General features: G+C 34.1%; 1 protein-coding gene across 6 annotated transcripts in view; it reads left to right on the plus strand.

Annotated features, from left to right (window-relative positions):
- The first annotated feature begins 427 nt into the window (after positions 1-427).
- The window catches only part of LOC125060020 (A disintegrin and metalloproteinase with thrombospondin motifs 16), a 113,722-nt gene continuing 94,832 nt past the window's right edge, over positions 428-19,317 (plus strand). For 4 of the 6 annotated variants that reach the window (XM_047664759.1, XM_047664757.1, XM_047664756.1 and 1 more), the window contains exon 1: positions 428-617. The gene's annotated coding sequence lies outside the window, so the exon portion shown is untranslated. Of the gene's footprint in view, positions 618-17,874; positions 17,902-19,317 lie in introns of all 6 variants that reach the window. The other 2 variants (XM_047664758.1, XM_047664761.1) reach the window with 2 other exon arrangements.

Here is a 19,317-nt window from a genome sequence, read left to right on the forward strand (position 1 = left end):
TTTCGTAATTAATAATTTTCATCTATTGTAAGTTAATAAAAATATATGACATTGTTGGTATAGTTTAAATATAATGTATGAAAATTTAATTAAAAAAAAATTGTATTTATAAATTCTTATTTGTCAATTTAAACAAACCCACCCAATTTATTGATTAAAGTTTCACGTTTTCGCTACATGAGCAATACATAATTCGTTTAAAAATAATATCTGACAGGCATCAAATTGACATAATGTCATAATAATTCCTCTATTGTAAAACCCAAAAATTTTCCTAATTAGATGAAAATCATTTATAATAACGATATTCATTTGTTTTAAACGCATTTCTTCAATCCCCTGGACGAGAATGGAATAGAAAAGAAGCCGTTTTCAGAAAGAGTACCCCACTGTCCCACCAAGGTTTTATCCAATTGCCCCCACACATTCGCGATTAGTTCGCTCGGACGAGTCGAGCGGTGCGAACGTCGCGACAATAGTTTCTCCGCACGGAAAAATTGTGTCGCGTGTGCCCCCGTGTACTTTAATACGATATGGATTATGTGCATGCCCCTTTGTGAATATTTTGTGTTTTACTGCAGCGCCCCTGGACCACCCTTTTAGCTGACTTCCATATTGTAAGTAAAAGTTAATAAGATTAATCTGTAATTAGGGATGTCTATAACTATATGTATTGTAGCTATAAATGTTTTTAAAATAGAGCCTTTTCATCCCTATGGCATCAGCTGGATATTGGACTGTATTGAATACGCGTACAGCTTGTGCAAGCGTTATGCAAGTATTATGAGAATTTGAAACTGAAAGTGGTCTTACGAAAGGCAAAGGTGTATCCGTATAGCGTCAGTGATGATGACCTTTTTTATTAGAGCAATAGAGTTCAATATTTGAAGGCTATTGTCGTTCTCGTGTAAAATTTACGTAGAGTTTTAGTACAAAATATTTTATTTGAAACGGTTTTAATTAAAAAGTACGTGCTTTTCATGCTTGAGATGATATCTGTGTAGGATTACAATAGTGTTTTTTCTAAAGGCCGGCTACGCATCCATCGACTAAATGGGTGGCAACTGGACACTGCCTTTTATAGCTGACACGTAGGCCTATTTTATAAGTTTTCATAGTTCGCAAGTATTACAAACATTTAACAAAATATAGGATAAAATTGAATTTCTATAGGCAACGCTAAATAACTGTCCATGGGTATATATTAACTAATACAACAAATTAACTAACTAAAGAACCAAGATTTAATTTCTAAGCCCTACACGAATTATTACTAAAATAAGATATTTTATGAACCAAAATGTAATTTGTACTCTTAAAAACCTAAGCTTACGTATACGATTAGTGTTGAAGAAAATGAATGACCAAAGTTGTTTTAACCTTGAATTACTTAAATAGACATAATATGACTTAAACGGAACTAAAGTCACATATCACATCATTTAATTTTATGGAGAAGATTAAAATATGAAATAATTTTGTTTTAAAACATTCACCTTTAAGTAATTCCAGATAATTTGTGTTATCCCTCATCTGTATTAAAATTTCACGATGTGTGTTTAAGTAATTTTGGTGTTTTTAATTCCGCTACTTTTAGTATTTCTTTTTATTTAGATAAAATCTTAATAATTCATTAAAAGTGTTTTATTATATCAGTGCTCACTTATAAAACCTGTTTAATCATGCGAAACTTTTACGGAAATTGCAGTTTATGATAAATATATAATGAATATTACCACGGCATTGATGAAAGATGTTCCAAGTGTTTGGTATAATTCTGTATCAGAATCAATGTGTCTTTTCCCGGAGAGAAGTATTGATTGATGGCATATGTTTATATATTTACATTCAATGTTAAACAATTTTATATATTACTAGTGGACCCGACAGACGTTGTCCTGCATGATATTTCAAGCAATTAGTAAAGCAAAGTATGAAAGTACCGACTGCAGCGCCATCTGGCGGGCTGATTTGTGAATCTAAACCATTCCCAGATCCCCTTGAACACACACAAAAAATTTCATCAAAATCGGTCCAGTCGTTTGAGAGAAGTTCAGTGACATACACACTCACAGAAGAATTATATATATAAAGATTTGTGAATGAGCAGTGTTGGCTTATTGGCTTCAGCGTGCGACTCTCATCCCTGAGGTCATAGGTTCGATGCCCGGCTGTGCACCAAAGGATTTTCTTTCTATGTGCGCATTTAACATTCGCTTCGTGAAGGAAAACATCGTGAGGAAACCGACATGTCTTAGACCCAAAAAGTCGACGGCGTGTGTCAGGCACTAGAGGTTGATCACCTACTTGCCTATTAGATTGAAAAATAATCATGAAACAGATTCAGAAATCTGAGGCCTAGACCTAAAGAGGTGCCACTGATTTTTTTTTTATTTATTTATATATTATTTGTGATATGCCAATAGAGTATGTGAAAGACCCGTCGTAGGATTTGAGGTTACAACTAAAGTACGTGTTAAATTAACTGATAACGCTGATACGTCATTATAGTTTGACAGTAATTTGAAACAATTAAAAGTATGTTTTGGTACATAAATGTCGCATAGCAAGAATCTAATTCGTTCTTTAAACTAACGTTATTGACGTGTCATTTATAATATTTTTTGCAATTGAATATTCAATGGTGGTTCGACAAAAAAATGTCGCTAACAATCTCCGGTCAGTTGTCAAACCAGTATGGGACCTTTGAACTTTATAATTCAAACCTTTATAGGTTTGAGTTCTATTACTCATAATTTGACTTTAAGTATTATTCAAAAGAGCACTGTTAGTCTAGTGGCTTCAAGGTGCGACTCTCATGCAGGTTTGATCTTCAGCTGTGTAACAATGGACTTTCTATGCGCGCATTTAACATTCGCTCGAACGGTGAAGGAAACATCGTGAGGAAACCGGCTTGTTTTACCCGCGTGTGTCAGGCACAGAAGGCTGATCACCTACTTGCATATTAGATCGACAAATGATCATGAAACAGATACAGAAATCAAAAGAACAAAAACCTAAAAGTGTAGTGCTACTGATTTAAAAAAATATTAAACAACGAATTTAAATCGAGTTTTTAGTTCAGGAACGGATAAATCATATTTTAGAATAGTCTATAATTCTAATGGTCATTAACAGTCTTAGAGTTTTATTATGTTTTGACAGTATGTTCGTATGTCCGAGATATTATCGCACTTGCACTTATCACTAGTGTAGTAATAAGTGCAAGTTTATAAACTTAAAAGTTTTAGTTCTCTTTAGGTGTCTTGTTCCTGTTGTATCAAGAAGTTGGATTACCTCTTAATTCACATGGTTATATAGCCGGTTCAAGTTAGATAAGGCTAAACGTTTCACCGTATTTAGGAATGTATCCACATTAAGATCCTTTTGGATACATACATTTGATTTCATAAATTATTATGGTAAAAATAATTACTTTACGAGTTATTTCATTATTATATAACCTAAAGTAGAACTTGAAAAGTTATGAGTAAATTAAATATTTGTATATCATTAAATAACTTGGACAAGGTTTCGTCAGGGTTTTTGGATAGTACAGCGAATTTTTGGATTACTAAGGCCTTCTAGAAATTTTTAAGTTTGAACTAAAATTAGGTGTGGTCCTTCCTGTTGGTTTATTTATAATGCAATAATAAAAAAAATATGATGCTCTATGCCTTGAAGGCAATATTAGCTAATTAAATTTAATAAATATGTCCAAAACATTTTCTTTTGTAAAAGTTAAGGGAAATATAACTTGGTTATTTGATCAGTATCGTATATACCGACATGATTTCGAAAAGGGATATGATAATATTGTGACGACGTTCTTATTGTGAAATGGTAGCACGTGTTATCATTAAAGATTTCTTATCAAACTCTCGCCTTATCATCTTCATATCAAACATCACGTTCGTGTATTGATTTCCTCACTCATCTTAAATAAAGGTTTTAAACCTTCAATAGCCTAGACATTAGGCTAATTTTAAACTCTATAATTAATATAGAATACTTTTTCCCATGGATGGTCACGTGTTTGAGTCGGAAATTTGCTGGGATTTGAAGTATGTTGCTGTCGTTCTAGATGTTTCAGTCTATAGTCAAAGTATTTTTTTTTAATTGAATGAATAATTATAATCTTAATCTATAAAGATTAATATATACAATAAAATAGTTAATATATAATCACATATATTTATCACACACATACATACGCACTTATATTTAGATATTGTGTGTCTAAATAAAGTCGTAAATTTTCATTATTAATTTCTTATAATTTGGATTCGTATTTTGTTCTATCTAATTAAAAATGGATTGGGGCACAAAAATCTTCAATGCCACTAGGTCACAGGTCACTTAAGATAAATATTATAATAAAACGCTTTTATTTTGTTATTAACACGTGAATTTTAATAATATTTAAATACAATGATAAAATGACATTTAAAACTATTAATTTACATGAAATAGTTGTGCTACTTAATTCGATGATATGCTATTATCATAATGTATATCTTAAATATGATTAAAAAGAGTTTTTGCTGTGTTTTTACTTGCTGATTTATTTATTTATTGGAGCTTTAATAATGAATCAATACAAATATTGCTGATAGAGGGCAAATCTTTGTTTTTAATTTATTGTATTATCATTTATTACTTAAGATGTCATGTGGAACATGGTGTATTGGTTGCAGCTCCTTACAAACGTTGTGTAAAACAAGAAACTTGGCGATTAAAAAGAGTGGCGGAGAGTTTATTGCCAGTTCTTCTCTTCCGTTCTACGCCCTTGATTTGAGAACTGGCAGTAAATGTAAAATTAGAAGCATTTAATGAATGTTTTTTTCTGACGTTTATAAGTGTACATTGTGTTACCTATATGAATAAATGGTTTTTGACTTTGATTTTGAGTAAGAGTTGGACGTTTGCCCCGTTAAAATATGAAGTATGAGAGTACACTTGTAAAATGTATCTTGTACAGTGCGTAGACACCGCTTGCGTATACCAGTTTCAGAGATTTTGACCTGGTCAACCGGCAAATGAAGTAAATTTAAATTTGCATGGTTAGTTTGCGTGACAACCAATTATATATTTAGGTTTTAAAGTAATTATAAAATAGATTTTCACAGTTTGTTTATTTCTCAAGTTGTTGGTCAACGTTGGTTGCGTTATTTCAACGCTCCGATGCACTAACCTACATTTTTGAACCACTAACAGTGTATACATGTGATGATATAGCCAAATTATAGTTAATATATATTAAATCGTATATCGCAGTTATGATTAAATCTAGGAGCGAAATTTTTATCGAGGGATCCAACGCCAAAACTAAAATACAGTAATCTCTCAAACAGTAAAACGTGTTGTAGGAGTATTTTCACAAAACGCTCTTGTATGACCCAATATAACGCGTTATGTACAAATGAGTCACGTTTAAGTTTTCTCGTTAAAGGGGGTTTAAATCGAAAATTAAGAAAACTGCCTTGCTATTCTGTAACTCACTTTTCGAACTCACACAGCGGTTTTCACAAGCTCCCTCCTTATCAGAATGTCAAATCATAAAATGACTGTTTCACGACTGATTTAAGCCCGACCGCCGCTGTGAAAACCGCTGTGTGAGTTCGAAAAGTGAGTTATAGAATCGGAAGGCTGAACGAAATAAATGCGTACAAATCATTATAAATGTTAAAGTACAGAAAACGTGTGAAATCCCCGCGTTATATATTTATTTTAAAACGCGTTGTAAGAGTACCGTGTTTTAAGGGTACTTGTACACTCCTAACAAACGAAGCGATGTTTAGATGAAATATAAAACCATATATGTTAGTGCTATATGTTTATTAGTATATAACAACCACCCCTAACCAAACAAAGATCACCTGGAAGCATGCTGGAGTTTCAACCCTTCGTTGTCGACCCCCCAGATACCGTAATGCACGGCGTGGTTCGTCGTTCCTTTTAATACCACAAACAGTGGATTCCCTAGCCTCCTTCCATTGTCTCTACGCAGTATGATATTAGTAAAACATTTCGTGACCACCTAGTGACTCTTTATACCTAAAAGTTACCATTATGTGGTGTAAAGTACTGGAAAGTCGAAAATAATAATAACAATAGGGCGTAATTCAATCCCCGTATCGCCCCCCCCCCTCCCAAAATTCGTTACGTAATACTGGAACGCTCCCCTAAGAAAAAGTGACGTTGATACTTCCTAACTCTTTAGAGGACCATTTTGATCAGTCAGCACCCTGTCCAATTCCATTCGTAACTCCGAATGATTACGCAAAGCGTGAAAATTTCCGCAAAAGATTCATATCGATGTAATACCGATGTCCTAACCAAAAGATAATTTGTGAATTTTGACACTGTCCGCCATATTGTTTTACAACTAAGACAACCGCAAATTCTGCAAGACAATTGTGAAAGAAATTTACATGAAACAATAATTTCAATTTTATTTTAACTCTAACCATTAAAGGGAAACTTCTCAAAGGTTGGTTTTAGTTTTATTATAAGAATGTGTTTCTTCGTATGTATAAAATAACACCGCTATATGTAGGTTGAAAGTGGTCGTGATGAAAAGGATACGAAAGGGAATGCTTAGGTGGTTTGACCATGTGGAACAATGAGAAGCTTACAGGTGTATAACCATATTAGGCAACCGTGGATGGTGAGATTGGGTTGGGTAGCTTTTGTCGTACATACCAGGACCAGGAGAGAGATGGGACCAGTTAAAAGTACCCATAACCCACGAGCATGCATGGTGGATGTCATAAAAGTGGACGAAGCGAGAGAGATATGTCAGGAGCGTAGCAGAGAGCAGAGAGGAGAGAGAGATTCCGTAGTCTCTGCCTACCCTTTCGGTTAAGGCGTGATAATATAAATAAAGAAATAAACATAACTTTATTCAATGTCATAGAGATATTAAAATACACTTTACTTTATTAAATATCTATTATAATTATTTAATAAACTGTCTTTTTGTTTATTTAGAATAAACTGTCATATTGTTTTATAGTCTGTGGACCAGATGACATTTCAGTTATTAATGTCATTAGTAGTGACAGCCAAAGTTATTGAAAAACAAGAACCATTTATTCAAGCAGACGTATTCAAATCTATTATTTTTTAACTGTCCAAAAATACAGAGTAACAATGTAATATTATGAAGTATGTAGTTATATAATAGAATATATTATAATACTACATAGTAGTACTCGGCCGGTGTCCTCTTTATGTTAAAAATATGTTTATTTTAGTATTCAAATATTTAATACGTTTGAGTGGTTAGAGATTTCCTCAGACAGAATATTTGAATGTAAGAATGTAGACAATCGTTACAGACATTTATAGAGAGGTGAAGGCTATACATATATACATAGGCGACTAGACACATGTACAACTTTTTAAAGATTATATTACGTATATAAATGGATTTTTGATTTCTAAATACCCTGTCCCTTAGTTTCAAAATCTTAAAATTTTGACGAAAAAAAACCCCAGCCGCTACAACCTTTTAGGTCTGGGCCTCAGATTGGTGTATGTGTTTCGTGATATTTTTTCTTATAGGTAAATAGGTGATCGGCTGGTCATCTACTTGCCTATAAGTCAAGTCCTCACCGGAAGGCTTTTGTGCCCGACACGTATTACAATTTTAAATCTAAGGCATAACGGTTTCCTCACCGTGTTTTCCATCACGGTACGAGCGTTTAAATCCTCAGATAGAAAGTCCATTAGTGGCTGGAGTTCGAACCTACGACCGACGACGTCAGTGGGAGTTTTTTTTAAAGGAATCTCGCTGTTGGCCTTAACAGTTACAGCGCAGCCCGCGACTAGGGCAACGGCGTCTCCTGTGAGACTCGGACCTCAAGGACCTCGTCAGTAGCAGACTGATGCCACTAGTATATCTGTCTGGTCGTGTTAAACTCCAAAACTACTACACCGATTCATGCGTTCACTTCAAAGTATGAAGTGAAGATGTAGGTATATAATCTGTCTACTTCACATAATGTCAACATTTGTTGATATTTCAAATTTACTTGCCATTTATAGTATTATATAAATTTGATCATTGCATAACATGTTTTGTAATAGTAGCATCTTGCTTTCGCTGACCTTTCTGGTAATGTTAGGGTGTTGTTATAGCATTTAATGCATTTGCAACACGTTGCACCACGTCTAATGCTCTGTATGATCTCAAATCAATAAAAATAATTTATTTTATATATAAAGAGGCAAACGGGAAGAAGGCTCATCTGATGTTAAGTCATGGACACTCTCAAAGCCAGAGGACTCGCGAGTGCGTTGCCGGCCTTTAAAATTTAAAAAGGCTTTATAACTTAAAACGTAGGAGATTCCTTCGATTAATTAATTAAAATAAATAACAACTTGATTTTATTGACGTTCATAAGTGATCTATATGAATAAATGGTAATTTCATATCTCTTTTCATCACAGCGTAAACACAATTTGACAAATTTTCATAATTTGATAGGTTTTTTTACAAAACACTTAAAATTCAGATCTTAATAGTAAATTTTTCAAAACAATGCGGATAATCAGATAGGGACATAGTAAATAATAATAATAACATTTAATTCAGACACATTTACAAACACGATTCTATGTCAATCTTCTTTTAGTGTATCTGTGTGCCCTTTTTTGACAAAATTCTCCTCCAAATCCCGCTATTCCACTCTGCAATGTGCCACTCTCACCACCTGCTGTTTCTTTAATTCTATCCACCTTCTAAGTTGTCTCCCTCTTTTTCGTTTACTGTACCTTGGGGACCAGTTTCGATAGTCACATAACAATGTTTTTTTTTTAAATTGATCAGCCCACTACCGAATATACAGGGTGGTCAAAAAATCGTGGATCAAACGCAACTAGGGGATAGATGAGGTCATCAGCTGCAAAAAATTGTTCTACGGGAGGTCCTTAAGGTCAACCCCTGCAGAGTTATAATTTATTTTACGCTCTAAATCTACATCCTATATCTTTTTCATAATATCCACTAGATTGGTACTGATGAGTCCCAATCTAGCTTGCGTTAGAAATACTATTTATAGTTGTTTATTGAGTGATGACCTCATCTATTCCCTATTTGCGTTTGATCCACGACTTTTGGCCACCCTGTATATTTAATAAGTAGTGTTTATTCTGTTATTCTTTAGCTTACATTTATCCTCTGTCACGCATATTAAGTACCATAAAAATTCGTTCGTTGCACTTGAAGTTCATTGATCGCACCCCGCGTTTTGTCAATATTGGTGCGTAACGGTATACGAAATACAGTACTAGACATCAATCTTATTAGCTACGGTCAATCATTTGTATATTTAATACAGCCGGAAGTGGCAAAAAATATTAGTCATCATGGAGGCGCTACCACCCATCGAGTCTGTTGATGAAGAACCTCAGGTTCTATTTTGTGCTTTCTTGCTTGTGAATTCTATACCTTGAAGGCAGTGGCGGGTCTTGCAAAATGCCACGGGGCCCCGACCCAAGAGGGCCCCAGCCCAAGAGATATTATGTTCTATGGATGAATGTGAAGTCTTCAATACGCATTTGGACTACAGACCATTCCCTCTCGCCTAAGAGAGGAGGCCTATGACCATTAGTGGGACATATACAACGTGTAATTGAGTACGCTGAAAATCTCGAAGTCTATTAAAATTAAACTGAGTAGGGACGATTTTAACTGATAGGGCCCCATCAAAAGAATTACGAAAGAAACTACGGGCCCCAGATGGTATAGTTACGCCACTGCTTGAAGGTTCTACACTAATAACGCAGCGTTATTTCAGCCTGCCGCGGCTTTGTCAACCTCTAGGGTACCTACCAATTCTCAAAAGGCCGGCAACGGACTTCAAGCCCTGCCAATGTAAGTGTCTATTAATAGACCTATAATTGCCTTAATTTGGTCAGACCAACGGGTAGCCGTTCGATCCCCACTTCTCCTGCCATCACTTCTCCCTACATCACAAGTTTACTATATTATACATGTTACTGTAACTTAAATGCGTAATTAAGTTAAAGTTCAGTTCGCAACCTTTGACCAACAGTTGGCTCATAATTGTTAGCAACACCTCTTGATTGACGTTTATAAGTAAAGAGGTTACATAGTTTCACCGTCTAGTTGCAGTAACTACTAATGTAGATAATAAATAAAAATGTTTTGGATTAGACACGAATATTTGAAAAACAACTTGAATCTAAAAATTTGTAGTAAACAAAAAGAGCGAACATTTAGCTTAGATTCTGTTTTCTGTTACACCTGAATGAAGACTACAAACTAAATTCAACTAGGTCATAAATTCTCTTCTCGACTCCAAATCTAACCTCCAATCAGTCTGATAAAGTCAGTTATTTGAAGGACACAAGATTTTACAAGTATAATGTAACAATCATACTTAAAATGGTTTCTATTTAATGGAATCTTTTGTCTACAAATACTGTAAACAGTAAAGGCAAGATTATAGTTTTTAATTTTAATGTATGATATATAAGCTTGATATATGATTTTGTCCCATTCGATGTCGAGACCCTTGGTCCGTGGGGTCCTAGCGCTATAAGGCTTTTTAAAGAAATATCAAAAAGTTTGTCGACATCACAGGAGACCGAAGATCTGACAGCTACCTCGGACAAAGAATTAGTCTAGCTATTCAAAGGGGGAACGCTGCCAGTAACTTCGGAACCTTGCCTAAAGGGACTCCTTTTAATGATATATTTTAGTTTATGTTAAGTTTAGTTATTTATTTCAATGTATATTATTTATTATAGCTTGATATTAGATTTAATACATCTTGAGTAAATCAGAAAACACTGTCTCTAATACAGAATAAACTACCCTATCATATAAGTTTGAAGATCCTTCCAATTTTAGTTAGAAATTCCGTGGTACGGAGTTTCTAAACGAAACTTAATAATAATTTACCTCATTTATTCTCTAAAATAATTTTATATATTTATTAGCTCTACACTACCTACACTTATATAATATACATTAATTTCTTTAGGACCCCTAAATGGTAAAGGCTCCATCTCTCTTAAGTATGTCTGGGCGTATTTCTCCATATTGCTTTTGCAAGCAGTAAGGCCCAACCATTCTTTTTGGGCGTCGTAGGTTTAGGGAGCGTTCAAGTATTACGTAACGAATTTTGGGGGGGAGGGGGTCCTTTTGTAAGACGTTACGGTGCGGGGCGGGGATAGAATTACGCGTTATCGTTAATATTATTTTCGTCTTTACAGTACACCACATAATGGTAACTTTTAGGTAAAAACAGGTGGTGTAGGTGGTCACGAAACGTTTTACTATTGGGTACAGAAAAACGTTACGGCGCGTTATGAAGGGAGAGGGGGGTTTCAAGAATCTCGAAAAATTGCGTGACGAAATACTTGAACGCTCCCTTATTAGTCCCCCTATTTGTTATTCCATAAAAAATTGTTTTTATTTGAAAGAACTTAAATTTAAATTTATTTTTTGTTTGCTTAATAGATATACATAGTGATGTCGATGTGGTCAAGTGAATGCACCGTATGTCGCCGTTAAGTAAAGACCACGGTGTCAATAAAAAATTAGGTCAATGTTGACAAATATTTTTACTGGTTGTTCTAAAACGACACGAGTAGCTCTTGAGATTTATGTACACAGACCGGTGGTTTACACATATGGCGTATGTCTGGGTTCGTTTTACAAAAGGCTTATCCATGTTTTAATATGTTTTAATGTGTTAAATGTTTTAACATGTTTGCGTGTTGTTCCCACGAGAATGTAAGTGCATTTCACCATGCCTCCTGCTGATAGAGGACAAGTCTTTGTTTTTAATTTATGTTATTATTAATTATTACTTAAGATGGACCATGTGGAACATGGTGTAATGGTTGCAGCTCCTTACAAACGTTGTGTAAAAAAAAACGTGGCGATTAAAAAGAGTGGCAGAGAGTTTATTGCCAGTTCTTCTCTTCCGTTCTACGCCCTTGATTTGAGAACTGGCACTTAATGTAAAGTTAGAAGCATTTCATATACATTAATTTTTTTGACGATCATGAGTGTACATAGAAGTCATAGACGATTTTACATTACCTACTTTTAGTGAATAACGAAATGAACACTTTTTTCTTTTGGTTAAGTATATTATTTGTATTTATTTTAATATAGAGTTTTTACATATTCCTAACGTACATAGTAATAATAGTAATTAAAAACGGATAAATAGAAGAAAAAAAAAAATTAAAAGTTTGGTCCCTATGTACTTAAATACTGGGATTTCCTCTCTGTATTCGTTGAGCGAGGAAAGCACCACCTCTGAGGTCACCAGTACCAACCAGGCGCCAACTTAATTAATTAAACGTCAGATACTTATATATTAAAACTAGCAGACCTGCCAAGCGTTGCTGTGGCTAAGGTTTTTGTTATATTACATAGTAGTAAACGATTCAGGGGAAACGGTAGGAGAACACCAGTCATGGGGACAACCATGCTTTTTTGGTGGTTAAGCCATTAAATTGTAGCTTATGTGAAACGTTGGTACCTTCATCACAGCGCCCATCTGTTAGAGTGTGACTATCAAATAATAAACAAATATTTTGCAAAAAAATAATATTGCGGGTATAAATTGAGATGTAAGCTATCCTATCTTTTAAGTTGGATGAAACTACACACGGTGTTTGATTGATATCGGTTCAGTAGTTTAGGAGTCCATAGCGGACAAACAACGTGACACGTAATTTATATATATAAAGATAAATCTATTATGGTTATCACACTTTTTTAAAACTGTCTTAAAGTTTTGCGTAAAGACACAAAATACGCATTTTATAAAACAAAAAACAATTAGCAAATTAATTAATAGTAACAAACATCTTAATATCGCGAATAAATTCCTTTACATAACTATTTTTCCATACAAAATCTTTTCTATATTAATGAGTGGTCATCAATATAATACAAATTGACCGGTTTCACAAGTTTTTCCTGTTTCATTAGAGTTCACATCGGAGTTAAATATTGCGTCATTATGTTTTAAAATTGATCGCTATATTATCGAAATAATATGTTTTGTTTCAAATAACAGAAATCCTTTATTGTCAAGAAAATGTCAGAATAGATACGGACTTGTTTGTAAGTGATAACTATATTACTAAAAAAAATTTTATATTATACTAGCTGACCCGGCAAACGTTTGTTTTGCCATGTATATTATTTCTAGGAAAAATTGTTTTAGTTCAATAAAAATAACCATCTACAATAATAAAAAATAGGAGTTGATTGTAGAGGGATGAAACTTAGGGGTTAAAAAATAGAAACAAAAATTTTGTCGAAAAAAAAAATATTGGGGTGCCAGCATTAAAGGTACACATGGACCAAAGTTTTAAAATTTGTTTTAGTTTATTTTTAATTATTATATTATTATTCATCAGTTATCTCTGAGTGGAGCTGACCTGTTTAGAAGCGTTTCTGAACTGAACTAAATTCGTGAGAGAATTCAGCTCTTTAAAGATTTTTTCCTCAGATTTGGGTTTCTATTTTATTAATATTTTCCTCAATAGACGGAGATCACGCTTCTGTCTAATACACGTTTTTTGCAAGACATGACTTTATTTTCCTATAGATAACTGTATAGGATTTGAACGCAAACCCTAGTCTAAAATCTCATATGCCACTGCCCTGTCTTGTTCAAAAGGGTAATTCAACGCTAGACCATAGCTATTGCAAAATAGATCGATTCGGTATCGCAACGAACTGCGAGCACTCGGAAGTGTTACGTCACAAGTCTTACACTTTCATTCGCTATGCCACAGACTACGGTAGCTAAATGACTTAATATAGTTAATGCGAAAGTAAATTTACACAGAAATCAATGTAATCTTCTTAGATAGATTAATAAATATAATTGTAATATTGTAGTTTTATTAACTGTCTTAATATTCAAAGGCGTCCTACATCTAATGCTATTTGTTCTATTTATATCGTCAAATACATTGAAAGACAATCACCTTAAAATGACGAAAGAGGTTTTAAGGTAGATTTAATTAAGAAGGTGAACATAAAGTTTTGTTATACCTCGAATAATATGAATATAAATAAGATGTAGCTATTGAATTGGTCACGATTTGCATATGATTTTTACTCTAATCTCTGATTTTACTTTTTATATTTTGAAATAAAACCTTTTTGGTTTTTTTTTTTTAAACTATCTGTACTTAAGTGTGATTAAATATGGTTTTATATTTGAGGTTATCAAAATGAGTTTAATTTTAATTCCCTTAAAAGTACAATCCTTAAAGAAAGGAGCGTATCAATCATTAAGGCCGGCAACGCACTTGCGAACCTTCTAGCAGAGTCCTTGGGTGATGGTATCACTTAACATCAGGTAAAACTTCTGCCCTTTGTCTTTTGTTATATAAAAAAAATACAACTGTCAGTGAATGACGTATCGCAGGGGTCAAATCTCAAACCATTAAAAACAGCGCACATATAAAGTTATCTTAAAATCATAAAATGTATTATTACATATATAAAATAACACAATTACACCAATGTTGGTTACGCATGACCGATTCCAATATAAAACCGACCGGTAACGATTACCTAATACGTTGCGTTTCTATTACGTCCTTTGTTACGATGTTGGTTTTTGCATTTGTATTTTAACGTCAAAAAAGTAAAATCAAGTTTAACAAAGTATTCAAATATATACTTACAGTTCTGGAAAAACTATTTTCCGATCTGTAATACGATTGCAAAATTGTACCTATTGTAAAATACAGTAGTTATACAAGTTATTGGTGAGAAACAAGTTTTGTTTACCCACAAGCTATTGTAGTCGGATGCTCATGATTTTGTATTCTAAGTGTCGCCAGTTACTTACCGCTGGCGCAGCGACCCAAAGTGAGCCTTCGAAAACAGAGCCCGCCGCTACCCGCCTAGGTCCGAAGGGCCCGCTAACCAAAGTAGATGTCCTCCAGGAATATGGGAATAGTGTTTTGATAGCCCAACTGGCCACGTAATTCATTCATCATTATTATTTATTACAAAACCGAACAGAGAGAAAACGTGGTACGTCGGAGCAATTGCGCTGGTATCGGCTGCCATTTTCATTTTTTTTAAGACAATTCACACCAATTGACCTAGTCCCATGCTAAGCTGGTGAAGCGTGTGTTATGGGTACTAGGCAACGGATATACATACATATTATAGATAGATAGACATATAAATACGTATTTAAACACCCAAGACCTAAGCACAACACCAAATGATCATCACATCGATGTTCGTCTCAGCCGGGGATCGAACCGGGACCCATGGATTCGCAGTCAGGGGTACTAACCACTAGACCAATGAGTCGTCAAATTATTATTCAATAACATCAACATCAAATTAGTTCATAACCTTTAAATGGTAGTATTTATAGGAAATTCAAGATATAGTGAAGGAAGACAAACAATATTCGCTATATATTTCCTTTCATTTGTTACATGACTTATTACATGTTACGTTCTAACATCGCATCTAGGGCGTATAGGGAATACGCCCTAGATGCGATGTTAGAACTGGTGTTCGATTGGCGTTTACCAGCACCGTTCCTGTATTACTTCATTAGAAATCATATTACATAGAGATCAGACACAAGGATCACGATAACATATACAATATGTTCTAGTGATCAATATTCATAACTGTTGCAATTGTATCTACTTTAGCTTAGATAATAATCATAAAATCGAAGAGGTTATGATCGTAAAATAGGCTTTATGCAACAATGACCTCTATTTTAAAACCTACATCGAGTTAAGTTATTCAACGGTTTTTAAAGTTAATAGATGATCCTTTTTTAATCATAACAATCCCTAACAATCGTTACAAATGTTGAATATACATTTTAGATTTGTTATATACATTTTTTTCTAATTACTATAATAACTTCTTTCAGTACCATTGATCGGAACCCCTTCACAGGTCAAAGCTTCCTCCAGCTTCTTTTCTCCATTTGCCTCCTGGTAACGCTTCTCTATCTCCTATACACCATTTTTCAGGGCACCCTCGTCTCATTCACCTTGGTCCTATCCATATAGTTGTCTTTAAAGTCCACCTGTGCATCTGTGTTATCTGTGCATCTTGTTATATACCCCGCCCATTGCCACTTCTGTTTTAGGCCATAACGTTAGACTCATACTTTCTTTATAATTCTCACAAAATGGTCTGCTATTTGACTTACTAGACTTAAGGACCTATGTGTCCAGATGAGGCACATACCTTGGGCAGTTCTTAAAATTCACTCCACTTCATCCAGCTTCCTCCGCTTCTGCAATGGTGCTTTGCCATGTCTGTTTTGGGTGGTCACGGGTGTGGATGTGAGTTGGAGCCCTATGGAGCGTATGGTCAACCCACTTCCACTTTCGGCGTTTTATAGTCCTGTCAATTTTCTGCTAGATTAACTATAATTGTTTTTTTAATATCATGCTTGCATAGTTCTACCATATAAGTTACGGAAGAGTTGGGTCCTGGCACAAGTAATTTGTACTTAAAACCGCCGACTAGTGTATAGTTTGAATTCCTATATTTGATTTTGAATATCGTTTCTGTAGATGAGAGAATGGCGGTGTAAATAATACGTACGATTTGCTTTTCACTTCTTCAATCTATGTTCTTCTTTTACTCATATCCAGATGATTAGCCAATTATCATAGAAAGTAATTTCGAATGTCATCAACCTCTGAATAACCGTATCATTAAATAAATTACTGTCACACAGGCAACGGAAGTGTATATGCACGCAATGTTTGTGTGTGTTAGTAATTTTCTTCTACGTTATATTACGATCTATATATTGTACAATTGTAGCTGTCAACGCCTCCGCTTATATAGTTCCCGTGTCTTGACAAATCCAAAAATGCAATCCCATTGTATGCAATTTTAAGGCGGCTTAGTGAATCACTAATAATAGATAAAAGAGTGGCGGAGAGTTTATTGCCAGTTCTTCTCTTCCATTCTACGCCCTTGATTTGAGAACTGGTGGTAAATGTAAAATTAGAAGCATTTAATATATATTTCTTTTTTGACGTCCATAAGTCTACATTGTGTTACCTATATGAATAAATGATTTTGACTTTGACTAATGTATTTATTACTTATTTCCGACACACAAATATACAGTATTTACAATATTCTTAACCTACTTAGTAATATTTATATCTAAATAAATAGTAATATAACAAATTTAAGCAGTTTTCCCTGTGCCAGTGTACCTTTAATGCTGGCAGCATTTCCTCGCTGTATTGCGATACATTTATTACTTAGTTAATGTACATTTACTGTTTGCTAGCTTAATTTATTAACCAATATTAATCAACAGATTGTCCATGAACAAAATCTCATAATATATAAAATTCTCGTGTCGCGGTGTTTGTGGTTAAACTCCTCCGAAACGGCTCGACCGATTCTCATGAAATTTTGTGTGCATATTGGGTATGTCTGATAATCGCACAACATCTATTTTTCATTCCCCTAAATGTTAAGGGTAGTCCACCCCTAATATTTTTTTTTATTTTTAGATGTTTTTTTCTGTTTTTATTTTTTTATGATACAACATTAAAAAATACATACAATACCTAATTTTCACTCCTCTACGATCAACCCCTATTTTTTTATTATAAATGGTATACATGGTAAAACGACGTTTGCCCGGTCAGCTAGTAATTATATAATATACCAAGCAACCTTTCGAAATTGTCGTATTCGTCATAATTTTATGTAATAATTGTTGCAGTGAAAAAGTGTTAAAATTGAAATTTTGAATTGTTCTTATACGTTTAAGTGGTATTATTAACAAATAATTATGTCGATGTTTATTCATTTGTTTTTCATTACAGGTAAGTTGGAGCAATCGTTATCCTGGTGTGAGTACACAGCACTGAATTTTTTTTCTACATTTAAGTTAATATGCGCTTCGGATCCATCATAGCGATGAGATAGTTTTCCCAATATTTAAATTAAATATATTTTCAATGTAAGCAATAAAAGCAGATGCAAACAAAACAGTATGACATGATGAGTGTTTCTTAAGGCAGTTATTGCCGCGCACCACCACTATGTGGAACCAGCTGCCCACTGAAGTATTTCCGAACCAATTCGACTTAGGGTCCTTCAAGAAAAGAGCGTACCAATTCTTAAAAAGCCGGCAACGCACTTTCGAGCCTTCTGGCATGGTGTGTTCATGGGCGGCGGTATCACTTAACATCAGGTGAGCCTCCTGCCTATACTGCATACAAAAATAAATAAAAAACTATCGTTTACTAAACTTATGATATTAAGTAGTAATCGAATTAAAATTAATATTTAGGATAATATAATAATTATATTGTCTTAAATAGATTTTTGCGTGGTCCACGATTGTTTTCTTTAATAAGACGAATTCTTTATTTTAAACAAACATACTATTAACCTAAACCATTCAATCCCTTTTGAAATAAACATTAAATTCTAGCTTATATAATCTATGTTTTGTAACACTAAACGTTAAAAATAACTATTCGTTATTGGTTAAATATAGGGACAATTTATGCGCGTCACAAAATCACGGAAACTGACGTCTCGCCGGCCTTCTGAGAGTATTGACTCTTACTTATTTATTACTTATTTTTCTCGTTTTCAAACCTGTTTTAATATTTTACATTTACAATACACTATTATATACATATTATTTCTTTTTAAATGTCATTGGTAAAAATTAAACGCTATTGATGAAGTCTTTGAACGTATTTGCACGGTTGGCCTAGTGGCTTCAGCGTGTGACTCTCATCCCTGAGGTCGTAGGTTCGATCCCCGGCTGTGCACCAATGGACTTTCTTTCTATGTGCGCATTTAACATTCGAACGGTGAAGGAAAACATCGTGAGGAAACTGGCTTGGCTTAGACCCAAAACGTCGATGGCGTGTGTCCGGCACATGAGGCTGAACACCTACTTGCCTATTAGATTGACAAATCATGAAACAGATACAGAAATCTGAGGCCCAGACCTAAAAAGCTTGTAGCGCTATTGATTTTTTTTGAACGTATTTATAATTTAATATATTTCTCTTGTTCTCAATAAAAGGCTAAAAAGCAACAAAACAATTGTTCGTATTTTGCCCTCTTGTTTTTGACAGGTCAGACAGGTTTATGATATTTCCTCACGATATTTTTCCTTGATGTACGCTAGTGTGTGCCAAAAAGAAAAAAAAACCAGTGATGTAGTGGTCTGGGTCAAACATTTAACAATATTCACGTTATTATTGCAAATTTAATGTTTCTAATAAAACCCTAAAATTCATTGT

The sequence above is a fragment of the Pieris napi genome, chromosome 20 (assembly GCF_905475465.1).
Source record: "Pieris napi chromosome 20, ilPieNapi1.2, whole genome shotgun sequence".
NCBI lineage: Eukaryota > Metazoa > Arthropoda > Insecta > Lepidoptera > Pieridae > Pieris > Pieris napi.